The sequence below is a fragment of the Hemicordylus capensis genome, chromosome 2, assembly GCF_027244095.1.
Source record: "Hemicordylus capensis ecotype Gifberg chromosome 2, rHemCap1.1.pri, whole genome shotgun sequence".
Classification (NCBI taxonomy): Eukaryota; Metazoa; Chordata; class Lepidosauria; order Squamata; family Cordylidae; genus Hemicordylus; species Hemicordylus capensis.
Window position 1 is genome coordinate 224,395,580 of NC_069658.1, and position 20,248 is coordinate 224,415,827.

A 20,248-nucleotide genomic window follows, 5' to 3' on the forward strand; every position below is an offset into this window, starting at 1 on the left:
CAGGACGGCACAGCACCAGCCAACTAGAACTCCCATCATCTCTGACTATTGGCCGCTGGGGCTGGAGTAGATGAGAGCTGCTGTCCAACTGCCGGGGCCAAAGTGGTGCAACTCTCTGTCCTGAATCCTCCCGCAGTTCGCTCCTTTGGCCAGGGGCTCTTAATCTTGGGGGTCCCTGGTGTTGCTGGAGTGCCACTCCCTGCCACAGTGGCTGAAGGGGTTGATGGGAGTCACAAAGGGCCATAGGAAGCGGCCTTCTGCTGAGTCAGACCCTTGGTCCATCGAGCTCAGTCTTGTCTGCACAGACTGGCAGTGGCTTCTCCAAGGTTGCAGGCAAGAATCTCTCTCAGCCCTATCCTGGAGAAGCCAGGGAGGGAACTTGAAACCTTCTGCTCTTCCCAGAGCGGCTCCGTCCCGAGGGGAATATCTTGCAGTGCTCCCGCACGTAGTCTCCCATTCAGATGCAAACCAGGGTGGACCCTGCTTAGCAAAGGGGACAATGCATGCTTAAGGACATAAGTACAGCCCTGCTGGACCAGACCCAAAGCCCATCTAGTCCAGCATCCAGTTTCATTTTGCACCAGATGCCTCTGGGAAGCCCACAGGCAAGAGCTGAGGGCACACCCTCTCTCCGACTGTTCCTCCCACAACCACACCCAGGGCGCCAAGGTTTAGACCCCACCCACCCCCGCCTGAGGCTGTCTTTGCTTTGAGATCCTTTGCCAGACCAGCTCTCTGCCATGAAGAACATCTTGGGCAACATCTTCCCAGCCATGCAGCCCAAGAGCTTTTGGAGCGGGGAGACACCGAGGGGACCTCCTGCATGCAAAACGGGTGTTGCTCCTCCCCCCCCCCGGAGCTGCAGCCCCTCCAACCAAAAGACTCCTCATCTCTGTTGATCTCCCCATGGATGCTTTCCAGTTTGTTTATATCAGGAGCAGGCAACCTTGGCCCACATAATGTGGACATTGTAGTTCAACAGCAGCCCCCAGAAAGCCAAGGTCGCCTACCCTGGTGGGATGGATGCTCCTCCTCCTCCTCCTTGCCCCAGGATGCTCAGAACAGCTACTCCATGTTCTATGTTACTCCAGCCCGGGCCGTGCAGAGAGGCTCAGGGATTCATCCCCTCTTCCAAATGGCACAATTCTTGATGCAACTGAGCAGAAGGCTTGAAGAGACCGGAAAGCCACAGACCTCCATTCGCTGGCCCTTTCCCAGCTGCGGTGTAGAGTCATGGCGGGACGTCCGCCACCATTATCTTAAATAAAGGGGTGAGAAATAGTTTGGGAAGGGGTGCCCTGCTGGGGGTGGGGGAGAGTTACACACCCCACAAGGCCCCTTCCCGGAGTAGTGTTTCTTTTTGAACAAGAAAAGACCCCTGGCGTTTCAAGGCATGCCTTGGCATTGCTTCGATGTTTAGTCAGGCCCTAGTCAGTGATGGCTTTCCCCAGCGGGGTTGCCGCCAGTATTCCTTGCAACAGGGATCCCCCGAGGTGGTTGACTACATCTCCCAGCATCCCCAGCTGCAGTGGCCTTTGCTTGGGGATTCTGGGAGTTGTAGTCAACAACTTCTCGGAGTCTTCAGGAATTGACCTCCATCACCAGGCGACTCCAAGACTACGGATCTTTGTGCCTTGATGTGGTGCGCAATATTGGGGGGAAATATTGGAAGCGGAATCTCCAGGAAGAGCTTCAGCGGGAGTTGACAAGCACCCTTGTCCAGCCTCGTTGATGAGCCATGCGGCCTCCTCAGACATCGGAAGCTGCCTCCTATTGAGTCAGACCCTCCAACTAGCTCAGGGTTGTCTGTCCCAGGGTGGCCGAGCTGAGGACAGTCAGCTGTTGCTGGACTACAACTCCCATCACCCCCTGCCAGAATGTATTGCAGCAGGGGATGATAGGAGCTGCAGACCAACCATAGCTGGACAGCCTTGGCCACCCTGATCTATCCAGCGTGGAACCCTTGGAAGCTGCCTTCTACTGAGTCAAACCATTCATCCGTTTAGCCCAGTCTTGTCTACACTGACTGGCAGCGGCTCCCCCATGGTTTCAGGCAGGAGTCCCTTCCCAGCCCAACCTGGAGAAGCTGCCGGGGATTGAACCTGGGGCCTTCTGCATGCCAAGCAGATGTTCTGCCCCTGAGCTACAGCCCCATCCACAGCCCAGCTTCCTGAATGCATCCCTCCCTGGAACTGCTGCCAGGGACACCTCCTGGGCCTTTTGCCTGCCAGGCGAGTTCTGTGCCACAGAACTAAGGCCCTCCCAGGAGTGACATGTTAGGACATAGGAAGCAGCCAGATACTGAGTCCGACCATTGGTCTATCTAGCTCAGTCTTGTCTACACACACTGGCAGCGGCTTCTCCAAGGTTGCAGGCAGGAATCTCTCTCATCAGCCCTAGCTGCCAGGGAGGGAACTTGGAATCTAGATGCAAGGGCATAGCTAGGGGAGAGGGGGCCCGTGTTCATCCATCTCTCTGGCAGCCCACCAGAGTGAGGGAGATAACGAAGAAAATAGGAAGGGATGGATCTGGAGGGCCCTTAGGAACTGGGGGCCCATGTTCTTTGAACCCTTTTGCTCAATTATAGCTACGCCCCTGTCTAGATGCTCTTCTCTTCCCAGAGTGGCTCCATCCTCTGAGGGGAATATCTTCCAGTCCTCACATGTGGTCTCCCATTCAAATGCAACCAGGGTAGACCCTGCTTAGCTAAAGGGACAAGTCATGCTTGCTACCACAAGACCAGCTCTCCTCTGTTGTGTTTTGAGTATGAACATCTTGTTGGAAGTTAAAGGGCTTTGCGCTGTCTCTTGTCTCAGACAGTGGAGGACAGACTAGTGAGTCAGAGGGCTAGAGGGTCAAGACATTGGTCACCCCTTCTCCACTGCTCTGACACTATCCCTTTGGATATGTAGATTGGTACTCTTAGGGGTTAACTTCCTTCCTCTCTCTCTTCCCTACCTGCCCTTCTACCTTGCAACATGGCAAGCCTCTCTCCCTGCACCATGTGTGCAGAGAAGATGCAGAATCCATCTGCATCCAGCTAGATAGATAGATTAGAGATCCTAACTCCTCACTTTCCTATCTAGAATGGAGTTCCTTAATAAATGCCTTTGAATGCCATAGATTTGAAACTATGAATTGGCTCCAAGTTACTTTACTCTCAGCATACACACATGCCTAACTAAATCCGCTGTGTTGTGCCTCTGTGCACTCTGCTATAATGAGAAAGGGATTCTCTCACCACAGAGAATTTCCAACACATCTGAACCATTTCCTGGAGGTTCCCAAACCTAGGTCCTTGGATAGTGTTGGGTTACAGTCCTCGTGACCATTTGTAGCTGAGGATGATGGGAGCTGTAGTCCAACAACAACAAGGTACCCATGCTTGGGAAGTCCTGGTCCATCTGGCCTATTGCTGTCTATCCCAGGCTGGCTCAACTTAGCCCCCTCCAGGTGTTTTTGGACTACATCTCCCATAATCCCCAGCCATCGTGGCCAATAGCCAGGGGTGATAGGGATTGCAGGCCAACCTCTGCAGGAGGGCCGATGTGGAGCAGCCCTGGTCTACTCTGATTGGCTGTGGCTCTCCAGGGTCTCAAGTCAGGTCTCTTTCCCAGCCTCAAGAGCCTTTCTGGACTGGCAGTTCTGGTGACTGAGCTGGACCATCTCCGTGGGCAAAGCAAGAGCCCCCCCGCTCCGTGATGGGTCGGCCCAAGAGGACGTCTCCGTCAGCTGGCAATGAAGCCAGGCCCAGTTTGTGTGTGTGTGGGGGGGTGTTGCTTTGTTCCCTGGGAGGAGCCATGTGGCAGGCAGCAGGGCGGGGGGAGGGAGGAATCCTTCAGTCCCACCCAAATGTCTGAAGTGGTCCAGGACGTTTTGGGATTCAGGAACTGAAGGGCCCATTCCCACAGTCAACAGCTAGGAAGGAGGAGTGTCCAGCCAGGACCCCAGATCCCAGGCGGGCTCCCGAGAACTGGTCGTGTGTCAGCAAAAATCAAGGTGGGAGAGCTGGAGAGTGGCCGTGTGCTCTCCGCGATCTGGGTAGGATGGGGTGGGAAAGTGGTCTCCCCACCTCAACATTTACTTATTTACAAGTTAATTTTAGCCCGTTGAATAACGGGCGCTAGGAAGGGAAGGGGCCCATATTTGCCCTCCCGCCCGGCTCCGTCGCCACCAGGCCTCGGCGGCGGCTCTGCCACCACCTCGGCCAGCTTCCCCCGCCGCTTCTCCCCCCTGCCCAGCTTCAGGCCCCAAATTCTCCCTCCTGGCTCCGGCGCGGTGGCGGAGCCTAGGCCGGCTTCCCCCACCGCCTCTTTCCCCCTCATTCAGCGGCCAGGCGGACTCTGGGGGTGCCGCTGCTGGCCTCCGTGGCCGGGCTGGGCCATTCACGGTCGGCTCCGTGCCGCCGGCGACCTCTGCTCCGTCTTTTTTGGCCGAGGCGGCCAGTTTCCCCCGCCGCCACACACCCGGCCTTTTCGGGGCGGCCGCTTCTGGCCGCCCAAGATGGCCGCCGGTCGTGTCTCCCTTGCACTGTTCTGGGCATGCGCTTTGCGCATGCCCAGTACAGGCCAGGGAGGCACGAACACACGCCTTGGTGTCCACAGACGGACACCAAGGCTTTTATTATAGAGGATTAGATGTCTATACTGCCCGTCCAAAACGGCTTACAACACAACGCGGTTTACAATACAATTGCTGGGTACAGAATGTCGCTGTTCTCCCCAGTGATGTCATTGCCCATCCAGAAGTGCCAGCCCTCTCCAGGACAGACCCCCTGGCCATGCCCACCCCAACAGGCAGAGAAGCCGAGAAGTACCACCAGCACTCCGTCCCTGCGCCTCTCCCCTCCACGACACCCCTGGCCCTACCTAGATCACAGCGATGTCTGACGATGCCCCACTGTTCCTTGGGAGCACACACAGGGCTGGACTCTCCTCCCACCCAGCTGTTGTTCATGGGAATGAGCCCTATGTACACCACGGCAGTTCACACGATCATAATTAGGGGAGGAGAAGCCTCCGACCCTCATTCGGGAGCCGGGCATACTCCTGTTTGCCAGTTGTCTCCTCTTTCAACTGCCCTGTGCACTGCCTGCAGGCTGGCCATCCATCAGGTGAACCACTCAGCTCTACCTGATGGATGGCCAGCTGCAGGCAGTGCGTGGGATGGAAGAGAGAGGAGCAAAGGTTACTCTGGGAAGGAGAGGCAGCTGTGCCTCCTTTTGCATGCACACACACCTGGCACACCTGCCTGGTCCTGGTTAAAGCCAAGGCCGGAGGCACCATCCATGATCGTGTGCTGAGCAGCAGCTGGGTTGGAGAACTTTCCCTCCTACCTCATCCGCAGTTCTGGGTGCAGGTCAGGGGCAGAGCCACCATTGGCCAACGGGTTCAAAGAACCCAGGCCGCCAATGGAAAAGGCCACCGAAACCCTATGGCTTGGGCTCCAGAGGAGCTCAGAGCCAACTCCCTGCACCCACGCCCGGGCCACTGAGAGTCCAGGCAAACTCTGTGCCAGTTATTTCAGGCAGCGCCAACTGCCCGATAGAACGTTTCCCCCTTCCTCTCCCTCTCTGGAAGGAACGGAAGGAGAAAATGTCCTATCAAGCAGCTCACGCTGCCTGAAATGATGAGGGGAGAGTTCGCTCGCACTCTCAGCAGCTGAGGCCACGCCCCCTTTGCATGTGATGTCACATGCAAAGGGGGCGTGGCCTGGGCTGCAGAGAGCCCAAATGAGCTCTCAGCTTATCATTTCAGGCAGTGTCGGCTGCCTGATAGGATGTTTTCCAGAGAAGGAGAGGAAGGGGGAAACGTTCTATCGGGCAGTGGCGCTGCCTGAAATAACTGGCAGCAGAGTTCACCTGGGCTATCAGCAGCCCGGGCATGAGAGGGAGGAGTTTGCTCTGGGCTCCTCCAGAGCCCAAGCCACACCCCCGTGCATGTGACATCATGCACATAGGCGCATTTGGAGGGGGCCGCCGAGCGGGGCTGGACCCAGGCCACCACTCGGCTGGCTTCACGCCTGGTGCAGGTCCTGGATAGGAGGGACTCTGCTGACCCAGCTGCTGCTTAGCACATGATCACGGATGGCCCCTCGAGCCTTGGTTTTAACCAGGAACAGCTCATTCTAACAAGCTGGGTGTGTGCATGTGCAAAGGGAGGCACAGCTGCTGCCTCTCCTTCCCAGAGCAACGCTTGCTCCTCTCTCTTCCACCCCATGCCCTGCCTGTAGGCTGGGCAGCATAAGAACATAGGTAGCTGCCATATACTGAGTCAGACCCTTGGTCTATCTAGCTCAGTATTGTCTACCCAGACTGGCAGCGGCTTCTCCAAGGTTGCAGGAAGGAGTCTCTCTCTCAGCCCTGTCTTGGAGATGCTGCCAGGGAGGGAACTTGGAACCTAGATGCTCTTCCCAGAGTGGCTCCATCCTCTGAGGGGAATATCTCGCAGTGCTCACACTTCTAGTCTCCCTTTCATATGCAACCAGAGTGGACCCTGCTTAGCTAAGGAGACAAGTCATGCTTGCTTCTACAAGACCAGCTCTTCTTTCATCCATCAGGTAGAGCTGTGCGGTTAACCTGACGGTTGGCCAGCCTGCTGGCAGTGCACGGGACGACTGAGAGAGGAGCAAACAGAGCTGTGAGAAGGAGCAGCAGCTGTGCCTCCTTTCCCTGCACGCACACACATCCCTGGCTCATTAGACAGTATAGGGCAGCAGGCTTTTCCTACCCGCATGATGACTGTGTGAGTTGCTTTGTGTTGTGTGAGGCTGGGGGAAGCCAATGCAAAAAGGAGGCCTGGCCCGTCTGCTGTGTTTGTTTTGCTCCTCTTTATATGTTTACAATTTGTTTCTAAGGTGCCTCGAATGTTCTATTCCTGGCCTCTTCAGCTGCCTCCCGGGCCTGCTTTGTCTGGGGAGAGAGAGAGCGTCACCATCACCAAGCACACACATTGATCAATGTCGGCCGTGCGCGTGAAGCCCTGTTTGTGACAGAGCAGCTGGTCATCTGCAGCGCATGAACTTCATGCATTGCGATGCTGCTGGCTTCCGGTGACAGCGCCTGCATGCATGTGTGGGTGTTCCCCTGGCAGGCCCTCCCTCCCTCCCTCCCTCCCCACTTTCTCTCCCACCCCCTCCACCCTGAATCAGGCACAGCGAGCCCTCCCCTCCAGGCCTGCTTGGCACATCTTGAAATGCGTCATTCCTCATTTGGAAGGTTGCTGTGGAAACCATCTGCTCCCTTGGTGTTTGGGAGCCGAATGCTTTGGGGAGGGGGGACGTGTGGGATCTCAGAGGCTGGGGCTGGAGCCACACAAGGGCCTGCATCCTTGCCTCTGCCAGCCCTGTGGGGTGCTTCTCTCTTGCAGAAGTCTCCCCACTGCCACTGGCCAGGCCCCCAGCCTGGCTATGCACCATGCACACCAAACCAAGGGGGCAATGCCTTTTGCGTCATGAATGCAAGTGCTGAGCTCCACAGCTCTCTTCATCAGAGACTGGTGTAACTTGGAAGCTTGCAAAGCTCCTGCAGCCCCCAAGATGGTGGTCTGACAAAGAACATCCCCCTTCCCTTCATTCTCCTTCTGTGGCATCTTCTTCTGTGGGTCTCAGCTGTGTCTATGAACCCCCCACTCCCCAAAGAGAAAGTGTACAAAACTGTGCAAAGTAAACTCTGTGCAATTATAGACCCCCGAGACTGAACTAAGCTGGAAGAAAGAAAAATGACCACTTGGTGTTCAAAACCAAACCAGTCTGTTTGTGTGTGTTTAACTCACCTAGTAGTGACCAAGCACAAAATGTCATTCCTGATATCTTGGGCATCCAGACAGGGGCACATCCTCTCTTCTGAGAATAAAACTCAATCATACCCCCTGCAAGAATATTTATGGCAGTCCTTTAAAGCCTTTCATCTGATGCTACAGCACCTGTGGAGGAGGAAGCAGCAGAGAGCCAGGTGAGGCCGGGAGCTCCCTCCCCTGCTCTGGGCGCGGGCTCCTCCGCTGCTGCCCTTCCTCCTTCCTGGAAGAGGTCGTGGAGGAGGGAGCTGGCTGGTGAGATTCAGGGCTCTGGGCAATTCATTGGGGGCCCATCGTGCCCCATGGGCCACCCCCAATGATGCCCCGGCATCCAAGTCAAATATGGGAAAGTCAAATATGTGAAAAAGAGTTCTCTCTCTCTCTCTCTCTCTCTCTCTCTCTCTCTCTCTCTCTCTCTCTCTCTCTGAGAACACAAGAAGCTGTCTTCTACTGAGTCAGCCCTTTAGTCCACCTAGCTCAGAACTGTCTACACTGACTGGCAGCAGCTCTCCAAGGTTTCAGGCAGGAGTCTTTCCCAGCCCTACCTGGAGATGCCAGAAACCAACAACCGGCAAGGGTCCAGCTGCCTGAAGATGAAGCAGAGAGGCCTGGCCTACCTGTGGCCCAACCCTGGATTGACTGTCAGAAGAGAGCACAGGGGTCTCTCTGGATGGACGCGACTGGCTCTGAGGACGGCACACATTTAGCAATAGCACTTACATTTATATACCGCTCTATAGCCGAAGCTCTCTAAGCGGTTTACAATGATTTAGCATATTGCCCCCAACATTCTGGGTACTCATTTTACCGACCTCGGAAGGATGGAAGGCTGAGTCAACCTTGAGCCCTTGGTCAGGATTGAACTTGTAACCTTCTGGTTACAGGGCGGCAGTTTTACCACTCTATTTCCCATAGATCAGAGGTCCCTGGCTCACTCCACAAAGGGGCCCCTTCTAAAGTGGTGATTCTCTTATATCTAGCACGAGGAGAGTAACTGGCCCAATCGAGTCCCAACACAGCATCTCTCCAGTGGCTGTTGCTGGAGTTTCCCTTGGTGTTCCATTCAGACTTGTGAGCCCTTTGGGGACAGAGGGCCATCTTATTTATTTAATATTTGTCTCTCTTAAGTAAAGTGCTTGAGCAAGTTTTGTTGAAAAGTGGTGCATACGTATTCATTGAACCTTTCTTGAGTACAATCAAAGACCAGAAAAAGAAACATAGGACACAGTAGAACTAGCCAGAAAATGAGAGGCAAATATTCATAGCAGCAGTAGTAATACATAAAGCCTAATGGCGCAGAGGATAAACGGCTTGACTATCAACCAGAGGTTGCCAGTCCGAATCCCTGATGGTGTGTTTCTCACCTCTATCGGGCAGAAACAATATAGGAAGATGATGAAAGGCATCATCTCATACTATCATCTCAAACTGTGCGGGAGGAGGCAATGGTAAACCCCTCCTGTTTTCTACCAAAGACAACCACAGGGCTCTGTGGGCGCCAGGTATCAACACTGACTCGACAGGACATTTTACCTTTAGTAGTAATCCAGGGTTTCCAACCTTGGGCCCCCAAATGTCTTTGGACTACAAGTCCCATCACCCACAGCCACAACGGCCAAAGGGAGGTGATGGCAGCTGTAATAGTCCAACAACACCTGCGCATCCAAGGTTGAGAACTCCTGCAACATAGAGACAGCCGTTGCCTTGTTGTGGGTGCTTCAGCCCTCAGTGGCCACCAGGGGGTGCACAGCACCAAAAAGTTCAGCTGGACTTGGGCAAGCGTCACCTTGAAGGACAGAAAGAATATTCTCGAATCTAGATGCTGCCCCTGCTGCACCCCCTCCACTCCCAGCACTATCAAAAATGGTTTCTGACTAGGACAGGGTGCCTCTTCTCAGCTCTGCAGCTGCTCAGGAACACGGGAGACTGCCTTGCTGAGTCGGACGTCGGAGCCCAGCTCTAGCCTAGGAAAATAGGAAACTGCCACATACTGCCACATACTGAGTCAGACCTTGGGTCCATCTAGCTCAGTACTGTCTTCTACACTGACTGGCAGCAGTCCCTGAAGGTTTCAAGCAGGAGTTCCTCTCAGCCCAGCTTGGATGGAGATGCTGCCAGGAAGTGATCCTGCTTTTCCCCTGACCTAGGGCTCCATCCCCTAAAAGGGAACATCTTACCGCACTCACATGTAGTCTCCCATCCCAATGCAAATCCCACAACTGGAGTATGGAGGGGGCTTCTCTTATCATTGGGGCCCCAGCCATTGGGATTCTGTCTCCGCAGGTTTTAACATTCTAAATATTGTAGTTTCGTTAGGGACACGATAGAGGTCTATATAGGATGGTGTGGAGACAGACAGAGAAGTTCTTCTCTCTCTCTCGCAACACTAGAACCATCCTATGAAATGGATTGCCAGGGAATTTAGCACCGACAAAAGGAAGTCCTTTTTCACACAGCTCATCATTCTCTGGAATTCTATATCATCTGGAATTCTAGGTTATCTAGAATCTATGGAATTCTCTGCCACAGGATGTAGCAATGGCCACCAGCTTGGGTGGCTTTAAGTGGGGCCTAAACAAATTCATGGAGGACGGGTCTATCAATGGCCACTAGACCTGATGGCTACAGGCGACCTTCAGGCTCAGAGGCAGGATGCCTCCGGATATCAGTTGCAGGGAGCAAAAGAAGGAGAGAGGGAATGTCTTCATATTGGTTTGTTGGTTCATGTATTTGTTTTGTTTATTGATTGATTGATCAATTTTTAAACTGCCTTTCATAATGCATCTCATGGCAGTTTACAACAGTTACATAGGAACATAGAAAGCTGCTGTATACTGAGTCAGACCATAGGTCCATCTAGCTCAGTATTGTCTTTACAGACTGGCAGCGGCTCCTCCAAGGTTGCAGGCAGGACTCAGCCCTATCTTGGAGATGCTTCCAGGGAGGGAACCTGGAACCTTCTGCTCTTGCCAAAGCGGCTGCTCCATCCCCTGAGGGGAATATCTTGCAGTGCTCCCACATCAAGTCTCCCATTCATATGCAACCAGGGTGGACCCTCCTTAGCTAAGGGGACAAGTCATGCTTACTCCCACAAGACCAGCTCTCCTCTCCCTCAACAACTTGTATTTTACAAGCACTGGAAGATATTCCCCTTAGGGGATGAAGCCACTCTGGGAAGAGCATCTGAGGTTCCAAGTTCCCTCCCTGGCGGCATCTCCAAGATAAGGCTGGGAGAGACTCCTGCCTATAATCTTGGAGAAGCCGCTGCCCAGGGGTGTAGCTATAATTGAGCAGATGGGTTCAAACAGGCTCCTGAGGGCCCCCAGCTCCCCCTCTCCCTATTTTCTTCATTATCTTCATGATCAAATAAATAAATAAATAAATAAATACATACATACATAAAAATCTCCCTCGCTCTGAAGTGCTGCCAAGAAGAGGGGCAAACACGGCCCCCTCTCCCCTATTTACGCCCCTGCTGCTGCCAGTCTGTGCACACAATACTGAGCTAGATAGACCAATGGTTTGACTCAGTAAAAGGCAGCTTCCTGTTTCTCTAAGCCAAGCAGAGTGCCCTGGCCCTGCCTCCTCCAGTCCCAATCAATAATAATAATAATAATAATAATAATAATAATAATAATAATAAATAATTCGATTTCTATACTGCCCTTCCAAAAATGGCTCAGGGCGGTTTACAAAGAGAAATAACAAACAAATAAGATGGCTCCCTGTCCCCAAAGGGCTCACAATCTAAAAAGAAACATAAGACACACACCAGCAACCGTCACTGGAGGTCCTGTGCTGGGGGTGGAGAGGGCCAGTTACTCTCTCCCCGCTAAATAAAGAGAATCACCACGGTAAAAGGTGCCTCTTTGTCCAGTTAGCAGGGGTAATCAAGCTGGCATGGTATTTATGGCTCGCAGAGAGTAAAGAGCCAGAAACAACTCCAGGTGATTTCCAAGACACGTTGGCCCCCACAATGCAAAGATGGCAAACCGCCCTTACTGCTACCTCCTTTGCACTAAGGAGATGACAAGAATGGCTTTCTACATTTGCATCTCTTGGAAGGGGAGGCTGAAACCAAGCTCAGGGCCTCTTTTGCAAGCTGCCCTCTCTTCCCCCTCCCCATCCTTTCAGGGTTGGTCTTGCAACAGATTCGCTTCCAGGATTCTTGCCAAATGGCCTGCCCCTCTGCTCTTGCAGGGCGGCTTCTGATGAATAACCGTATGAAACAGCTCTGGCGCCCCAGACTGCATAAATAAACGCAACTTGCGTAGGACTTCCTTGAAACAGTCCAGAAGTCCTCGTTAAGGTATTAATGTGAAAACACTTCTCATGATGCAGCCATTATCTCTGGGTCTGAATACTTTTCTGTATTCATGGATGGGGAATTGAACTCGGGTCTCCCCGGTCCTAGTCCCGCACTCTAGCCACTACACCACGCTGGCTCCGAAACCAGAACCTCCCCATCTCTGGTTGTTTTTAAACGGCTTTGGAAAACACACCTGTTTCATCAGGCTTCTAGTTTATGATGTTTTGAAGTTGTAGCTATGGTAATTTAAATCGGTTTTATATGACGTTTCGGTTTTAGTTGTAAACCACCCTGAGATTTTATATAGAGCGGTATGTAAATTTGACAGAGAGACAGATGGATGAACGAGGCAGAGGGCCCCCAGCTGGGGGATATAGCTGGCTCTTCACTCTTCACTGTCAGTGTTGTGCTGAATGCGGATATCTGCAGTGATTGCCCTTCATATATAGGTTTAAAAACAAGTTTCTAAAGCCTGGGAGATGCATGCAAGCAAGTATGCCTGTGGAAGTGTCTGGGTGTCTGTCTGTGTGTTTTCTTAGATTTCGAGCCCTTTGGGGACAGGGAACCACCTTATGGATGTATTTTTCTATGTCAGCTGCTTCGGAAACGTTTGTTGAAAAGCGGTGTATAGATATTTATTATTAATCAATTTATTATTATTATTATTATTATTATTATTATTATTATTATTATTATTATTAATAAATTGATTAATAATAAATATCTATACACCGCTTTTCAACAAACGTTTCCGAAGCAGCTGACATAGAAAAATACATCCATAAGGTGGTATTATTATTATTATTATACCTACCTCACAGGGTTGTTGTGAGGATAAATGTTGCCATGTGACCTGCTCTGAGCTCCTTGGGAAAAGAGCAGGATATAAATGTAAATGTAAAAAAACCATTATTATTATTATTATTATTATTATTATTAGTGTGTGGATAATATGGGATATTATTTGGACTGGAGTGAGAGAAAGGGCATGCTGAGTGTGGTTCACTTTTTACTGCGTCCTTACAGTTCTTCTACCCCAAAGACACAAGAGAGTGGAGTGGGGGGGGGGAGAAGAAGAAGTCAGGGGGGGCCTGTCCGGGGACCCATCTTTGCCTCTTGTCTCAGGGCTCACACCAGCCTTCCTCCTCCCTGCCTGGAGTCATGATATGTCGGACTGGCCTGTGGGTCCTTTCAAACCCATTGGACGTATAAGAGAACAGATACTGGTGACAGACAGTCAGCCTTGCTCAACTCAGAGGCCCTCTTGCTTTGGGGCCTGCCCTTTGGCGTCCCTCTGGTTTTTGGCCTGCGTTTGCTTAACTTTGCTGCATTGTGGCGGCTGTTTGGGGAAGAGGCTGGCTTTTGCTGCATTTCCTACATATTGATATATTATCTTATGCCTCCTCCCTGCTGTGCCATGCACCGTTTTCCCAGGAGAACTGCCAAATATAACAGCGAGGAGGAGGGGAAAATGTTTAATTAAGAATGATTGCCTCTCAAATGAGCGTAGGGGTGGAGTTTCATGCCAATTCCATTTCACATTTTACGGCTGACGATGGGCACCATTAATTCATCAGCCTCTTCACAAATGGCTGGGCTGAGATTAGTTTGCTCGTCTCCAGGCAAGGCCTGCGAATTTCTTCATGCAAAAGCAAAACTATCATAATAGTACATCTATACATGGTATGTATACAGAGCACCAGCTCTCAGCCTTCTCAGTTCTGAGAAGGAGGCTCTCAGCCTCCCCAGATGTCGTGGGCAGTGCCAGATTTGGGCACAAGTTGATTCAGCTACAGCTTAGGGCTGGGGTCGGCCACTTTGGTTCTCCGGCTATTGTTGAACTACAACGCCCATCCTCTCCAGCTCCAATTTCTTGCCTACACCTGGCTTAGGGCCCCACATGATGAGGGGCCTCCGAATATAAACCAAATGACTAAAAGTCAAGTTTGACATAATTGCTTGAAAAATAAAAGTGAAAGGAAAAAAAGACTACAACAAACATTATTGTTCGGATAAAACAAAGATATAGGTATATTGCCACACAATTGCTATCATATTGAGTTTATAACCTGTGCAGAAATAACGGTGTTACATCGAAATAGTATTAGGCCAGGGCCCAGTTTTGACCACCACCCGCCATCAAAGAGCCTGCATGGTGGTTAGAGTGCTGGACTAGGACCAGGGAGACCCGAGTTCAAATCCCCAGACAAATACTTGCTGGGTGACTCTGGGCCAGTCACTTCTCTCTCAGCCTAACCTACTTCACAGGGTTGTTGTGAGGAGAAACCTAAGTATGTAGTACACTGCTCTGGGCTCCTTGGAGGAAAAGTGGGATATAAAATGTAAATTTTAATTAATTAATTAATTGATTGATTAAGATAAAATAAAATCATGGTTACAGGCAGCATTTGCCTCTTCAGAAGTTATAACTGTGAACAGCTAATGGGGCAGGGTGTGTGTGAGTGAGTGACACACCAGGTGAGGGGATTTCCAACCCATTTTGTATTGCTATTGGGCCTTTTAAACTCCATCATCCCCAGCCACAACAGCCATAACCTCCAGCCTTTGGCTGCTATGACTGGGGATGATGGGAGTTGTAGTCCAACCACATCAGGGGATCCAAGGTTGAGAACCCCTGTTGAAGAGATACCATCCATCCATGGTACTGTATCTGCTAACTGAACAAAGAGGCACCTTTTAAAGTGGTGAGTCTCTTTACTGAGCAGGTGGAGAGCAACTGGCCCTATCCACCCCCAGCACAGCATCCCTCCAGTGGCTGTGGCTGGTGTCTTATCTTATGTTTCTTTTTCGATTGTGTGAGCCCTTTGGGGACAAGGAGCCATTTTATTTATTTTCATTTATTTGTGTAAACAGGCAGCTCTGGGAATTTTTGCTGAAAAGTGGTATATATAATATTCGTTGTCATCTTTTATACGGGGATGCTCTTCCGGAGTTACAAGCAACCATACGTATGGACAAGGCTACATTACTATTATATTACGGAAGTCTCCAAATTATAAACATGTCATTCCTCCTGGGAACTATATGAGTTCCGAGTTATGAACATACAACTTACACACTTTTTGAACACAACCCATTTGCGGGGTGGTGGTGGGAGTTCTGTATTTGGTGGTGGCAACCCAGCCTGGAGGTTTTGATGACTTGATCTGGCGCAAAAATATTGGAGAAAAATATTGGAAGGGGGGGGGAATCTCCAAGAGTATTTTCGTGTGCATAATTTCAGTTGTAGCCTTGCTGTAGCGATCATTCCGCAAGAAAAGAAGATAGCCCCCGGCTTCCCTTAGAAGGCTGCAGGCAGCAGGGGCGTAACTATCATTAGGCAAGGGGAGACAGTCGTCTTGGGGCCCCACTGCCTTGAGAGGGCCCCCAGAGGCAGGTCACATGACTCCCCACCTGCCTGTGTTGCATCCCCTATGAATTATGTTGAGTCTCTTGGAGATCAGCAGTAGCAGAGAGTAAAAAAACTAGATTCAATGTGAACTAGATATTCACCGTATTCATAATGGGGATGTGAGTGTGAGTGCACTATATATTGTGAAGTGTGTTTGTGTATATCAGCGAGGGGCCCATTTTAAAATCTTGTCTCTGGGCCCACTCCAACCTTGCTAGCCCCTGGCAGGCAGCTCACGCTGGCAGGTGTTGTTTTTGTGAGGTCCACGTCGCCACTCAAATGGAAAAACAGTAAACGCGAAACCCACGATACATCCCAATAGTTACCGTATTTTATGGACTATAAGACTCACTTTTTTCCTCAAAAAATATCCGCCAAAATTCAGGAGCGTCTTATATGTTTTAACAGTTTAATATGTTAAAACTCTGAAAAACTGGATTAAAATTAAGGTGCGTCTTATAGTCCGTAGCGTCTTATAGTCCGTAAAATACGGTACTTAACAATCATTTACTTATTTATTCATTCATTCGAGCGGGTCTGCGGTCCCGGCACCAGCGGAACTCGCTGCGCCAAAGTGCTTTCGTACTCCATAAGCTTTTCTGCGAATTACTGTGCGCGTGCGTCTGGGTATCTTTGCGCCTTCCCTTCGCATCTTTTTAGGTTTGGGCGAGCACAACAGGTAGCACGGACTTCATATTGACGCGGCTCCTTTTTGGCGCATGATACGGCACCCGGAGAGGGAATCCAAAAGGTTGCAGTGACGTATTGAAGCCCTGGCATCAACTATTATTTCAACCGCAGCGTTTCTCTTCCTCTCATCCCGCGCCTTTTCGCCTCACCACGGACAGGCTCATGAATAACGCAAATAAGACTCATGCATAGTCAAAAAGCCCCGCGCGCGGCGTATGGCATAGACCACGCCCCTCGCCCTGATTGGCCGCCGCCTCTGCCCTTTCGGAGAGTGGGGTCCTCGCGCAACCCAACCACACTGTCATGCCCGAGCCCGCCTCCCCGCGGCGAGGCTCGCAGCACTGATTGGCCTAGGTGCAGTGTCGGTCATTCTCTGCCCGGGTCGGGGCTCGGCGGAAGGTTCGGTTGCGCTGCAGGCAGCCGGGAAGAAGCGCCGAGGCGGCGGCGGTGGAGGAAGAGGAGGAGAAGGAGGAAGGTGAGGGGCGGGGGAGGAGGTAGAGGCGTCGTCACGTGAGTGCCCTTGAGACCGGGCAGCTCCCCTCAGTGGGAGGAGGGGCGGGGCCTCGAAGGGCGCGGAGGGGTGGGGCTTGCGCCTCGGGTGCCTCTGGAACTCCCTGCCACAAGGTTTGCACTACACCTTGGGCAGCCTCCCTTTGATACTGGGTTAATGTCGTGGCCTGGGTTAATGTCCAGGGCTCTCAAGTAAGCAGACCTGCCCCTGAACATGGAGGCTCCGCCTCTGGGGGGAATCAGCAGGAGGGCTGCATCTGCTACTGGGCTTCCGATTGACCTCTTCTCGCCCACCACCCCCGACTGCTTTAAGAGTTCTACGTGTCGAATTTCTTCACTGTGCCTTGTGGGTTGAACCTCCATGGCCAGATGTAGTCTACTGGTTAACAGGAACATTGGCCACAGAGCTATTGCCCTCATACCCTACCTGTGTGTGTGTGTGTGTGTGTGTGTGTGTGTGTGTGTGTGTGTGCGCCTCATGGTGGCATCTGGCTGTCTACTGCAAAGGGAATGCTGGTCTCCATGGCCCCTGGGCTTAATCCAGCAGGCCTGTGCAAAAAAAGTGAAGGAGAAGAGGTCTAACTGCAGCTGTTAGATATAGCCATTAAATAGAGTTTCCATGTGTGGAAGCAGTCTGTCTATCTGGAAATACCAGTTGCTGAAGGGCAAAGAGCAGGGCCCTTCTTGCTCTGTCTATGGGGCTACCAGTGGCGATATCTCATTGACCCCTGCATGGAAGAAGATGCTGGACTAGTGGGCGTTTTTGGCTAAGAAAGCATTCTCTACTAAAGTGACCTGGCAAGATGATGCTCCCATTTGTACCCTAAGAAGGTAGATTTGTTACATAGGCAGCTGCCGTATACTGAGTCAGACCATTGGTCCATCTAGCTCAGTATTGTCTTCACAGACTGGCAGTGGCTTCTCCAAGGTTGCAGGCAGGAGTCTCTCTCAGCCCTATCTGGGAGATGCTGCCAGGGGGGGAACTTGGAACCTTCTGTTCTTCCCAGAGCAGCTCCATCCTCTGAGGGGAATATCTTACAGGGCTCACACTTCTGGTCTCCCTTTCATATGCAACCAGGGCGGACCCTGCTTAGCTAAGGGGACAAGTCATGCTCGCTACCACAAGAGTAGCTCCCCTTGTGAGCCCTTGGGGCCCCATGACTAACAGTCGGTGGGGGGTGGGATGCTGTAAGCCAAGGGTTCCCAAGCTGGGATCCCCAACATTGTTGGACTGCAACTCCCATCATCCTCAGCCACAGTGCCCTATGGCTATTGTGGCTGGGGAATGTGGGAGTTGTAGTCTAACATCATCTGGGGGACCCAAGCTTGGGAATCCTTGCTGCAAGCACTGAGTCAGATCGAGTGGGATATAAATAATCAGAAGCTGCCATGTACTGAAATGGGCCCTCAGGCATTTAGCTCAGTATGGTCTGCACTGACCGGCAGTGTTTCTCCAGGCTTTCAGGCTCAGGGGTCTTTCCCAGGCCTATTTGGAGATGCTGCCAGGGTTGGACCTGCTGGGACATTCTGCATGCAAAGCAGAGGCTCTGCCCCTGAGATGCAGTCCCTCCAAAATGGGTGGATGAGAGCTAAGAAAAGAACCTCCTTGTTTGGAAGCACTCTGCCCAGAATCAAACTGTTGGAGAGGACTGTTGCTTTTATGTTCTTCTGGTGGGCCTTCCCTGAGGCCATCTGGCCATCCCCGGTTGGGAACAGGATGCTGGGCTTGATTGACCCACCTGGGTCTTGAGCACCAGGGTGCTGCTTTGGCCCTTGCGGGTGAGGACAGTGACATCTGGGGCCAGGATTTCACTGAAGTTACATTGGTCTCTCATTATGCGATGCGTTTTCAGGTCTTGATAAGCCACGCGGCAGCCCCATATAAGCAGAGGGGACTACCAATCCATGCTGCAGGGGAGAGGTGGCTCATTTGAGGTTGGACCTGAGCACATGTGCGCGCTCTCTCGCTCTGTCCCCCTCCTGGGAAGATCCCTCTCAGGAGGTGTGTGGGGTGCCTAGAACATGATGGGGGAAGAGCTGGGCCAAGGGGGTGCTATTATGGGTGGGGGTGAGGACTTTGGGAGGGCTCTGCTGTGTCGGCTGCAGTCTTGAGGGGGCCTGGGAGGGGCATCTGGAGAATCAGAAGGCTAAAGGCCCTTGGAGCCAGGAGGAGGTCCGAGGGCCTTTGGGATGGAGGTTCCCACTCCTGAAGCATGGGGTTTTGTAGAGCTGTGTGCGGAGTGGGGCTAGGGGCTTTGGTGCTGCATTTAGCCCCATTCATAACCCTTTGTTATCCCAGAGCTCGAGACCAAAATGGAGGCATCTGGGGGCAGAAACTCTTGCTGCCTCTGAGAATGACCTTTCAGGTAAAAGCCAACGTAGCAGTCCCTGACTACTGGCCACTGTGAGGAGGGATTATGGGAACTGCAGTCCGGAAACAGCTGGAGGGCCAAAGTTGCTTCCTGTGCTCCAGCCTCCCTGACGGAGGACCGTCCAGCCTCTGCTTGAAAACCTCCAGCGAAGGAGAGCTCGCCACTGCAGGAGGCAGAGGGTTCCACTGTCCCACAGCTCTTACAGTTAGGCAGTTCCTCGTCATGTTTAGCCTGGATCTTTCCCCTTGTAATCTCAGCCTGTCTAGTCCTGCCCTCAGGAGCCACAGAGGGCTTCCTCCTTCTATGCGACAGTCCTCCGGGTGGTCAAAGGCGGTTCCTCTTCTCCAGGCTAAGCATCCTCGGCTCCTTCAACTATTCCTCACATAGGACTTGGTTTCCAGACCCCTCTCCCATGGGGAAATGGGGCTGAACTCTGAGGGAGTGAGGAGTACTGTGACAATTTTATCCAGATTCCTCTGCCGTTTGGTAAAAGTTTGATCTGGGAATGCGAAGGGATAATGCTTCCAGTGTTCCCTGTAACAGGCATCCCCAGATGTTGACTACAACCCCCATCGTCCCCAACCTGCAGTGGTCTTTGGCTGGGGATGATGGGAGATGTAGTCGAGAACATCTGGGAATCCCTGTCACAGGGAGCACTGAATGCAATCCCTGGGGTAGTTCTATGGACTGGGCTTGCAATAACCAGAAGGCTGCAGAAGTGAAGTCCCTTGTGCATGTGGCAAGCGTTCTCCTCTGCAAAGAGCTTTCAATCTTGCATTTTCTGTAAACTCCCACGTGCTTCAATAACTGTCCATAAGCAGTCGTCATGACGTGAAGAGGGTCTGGCTTTCTGAATCTTGTCAAGGAGCCAGAAAAGAATGCTGCCGTAGCATGTGTGACACCACCGCCTTTAAACACTGAGGTGTTTGGAAGTATTTTTGCTGCAGGGAGAGAAACTCCAGAAGTCCTTTCTGAGGGAGAAAGAGAACTGTAAATGCTCTAATCATGGTGTGCGTTTTGGAATATTTATGGTTTACTCCAGTTTGGACATGACTACGCTAGATGGTTGCTGGAGAAACGGAAAAATCTTCCGATCCGTGTGGCGTGCATACGACCCCAGCTCTGCCTGTGAAGGATGGTAGCCAGGCAAAAGTACTGATAC

At 51.9% G+C, this 20,248-nt stretch overlaps 1 protein-coding gene across 3 annotated transcripts in view; it reads left to right on the forward strand.

Moving 5' to 3' along the window:
- Window positions 1-16,532: 16,532 nt before the first annotated feature.
- GNG7 (G protein subunit gamma 7) overlaps window positions 16,533-20,248 on the forward strand; it is a 174,910-nt gene continuing 171,194 nt past the window's right edge. Inside the window, exon 1 of one of the 3 annotated variants that reach the window (XM_053295229.1) lies at window positions 16,533-16,679. The gene's annotated coding sequence lies outside the window, so the exon portion shown is untranslated. The remainder of the gene's footprint in view (window positions 16,680-20,248) is intronic. The other 2 variants (XM_053295228.1, XM_053295230.1) reach the window with 2 other exon arrangements.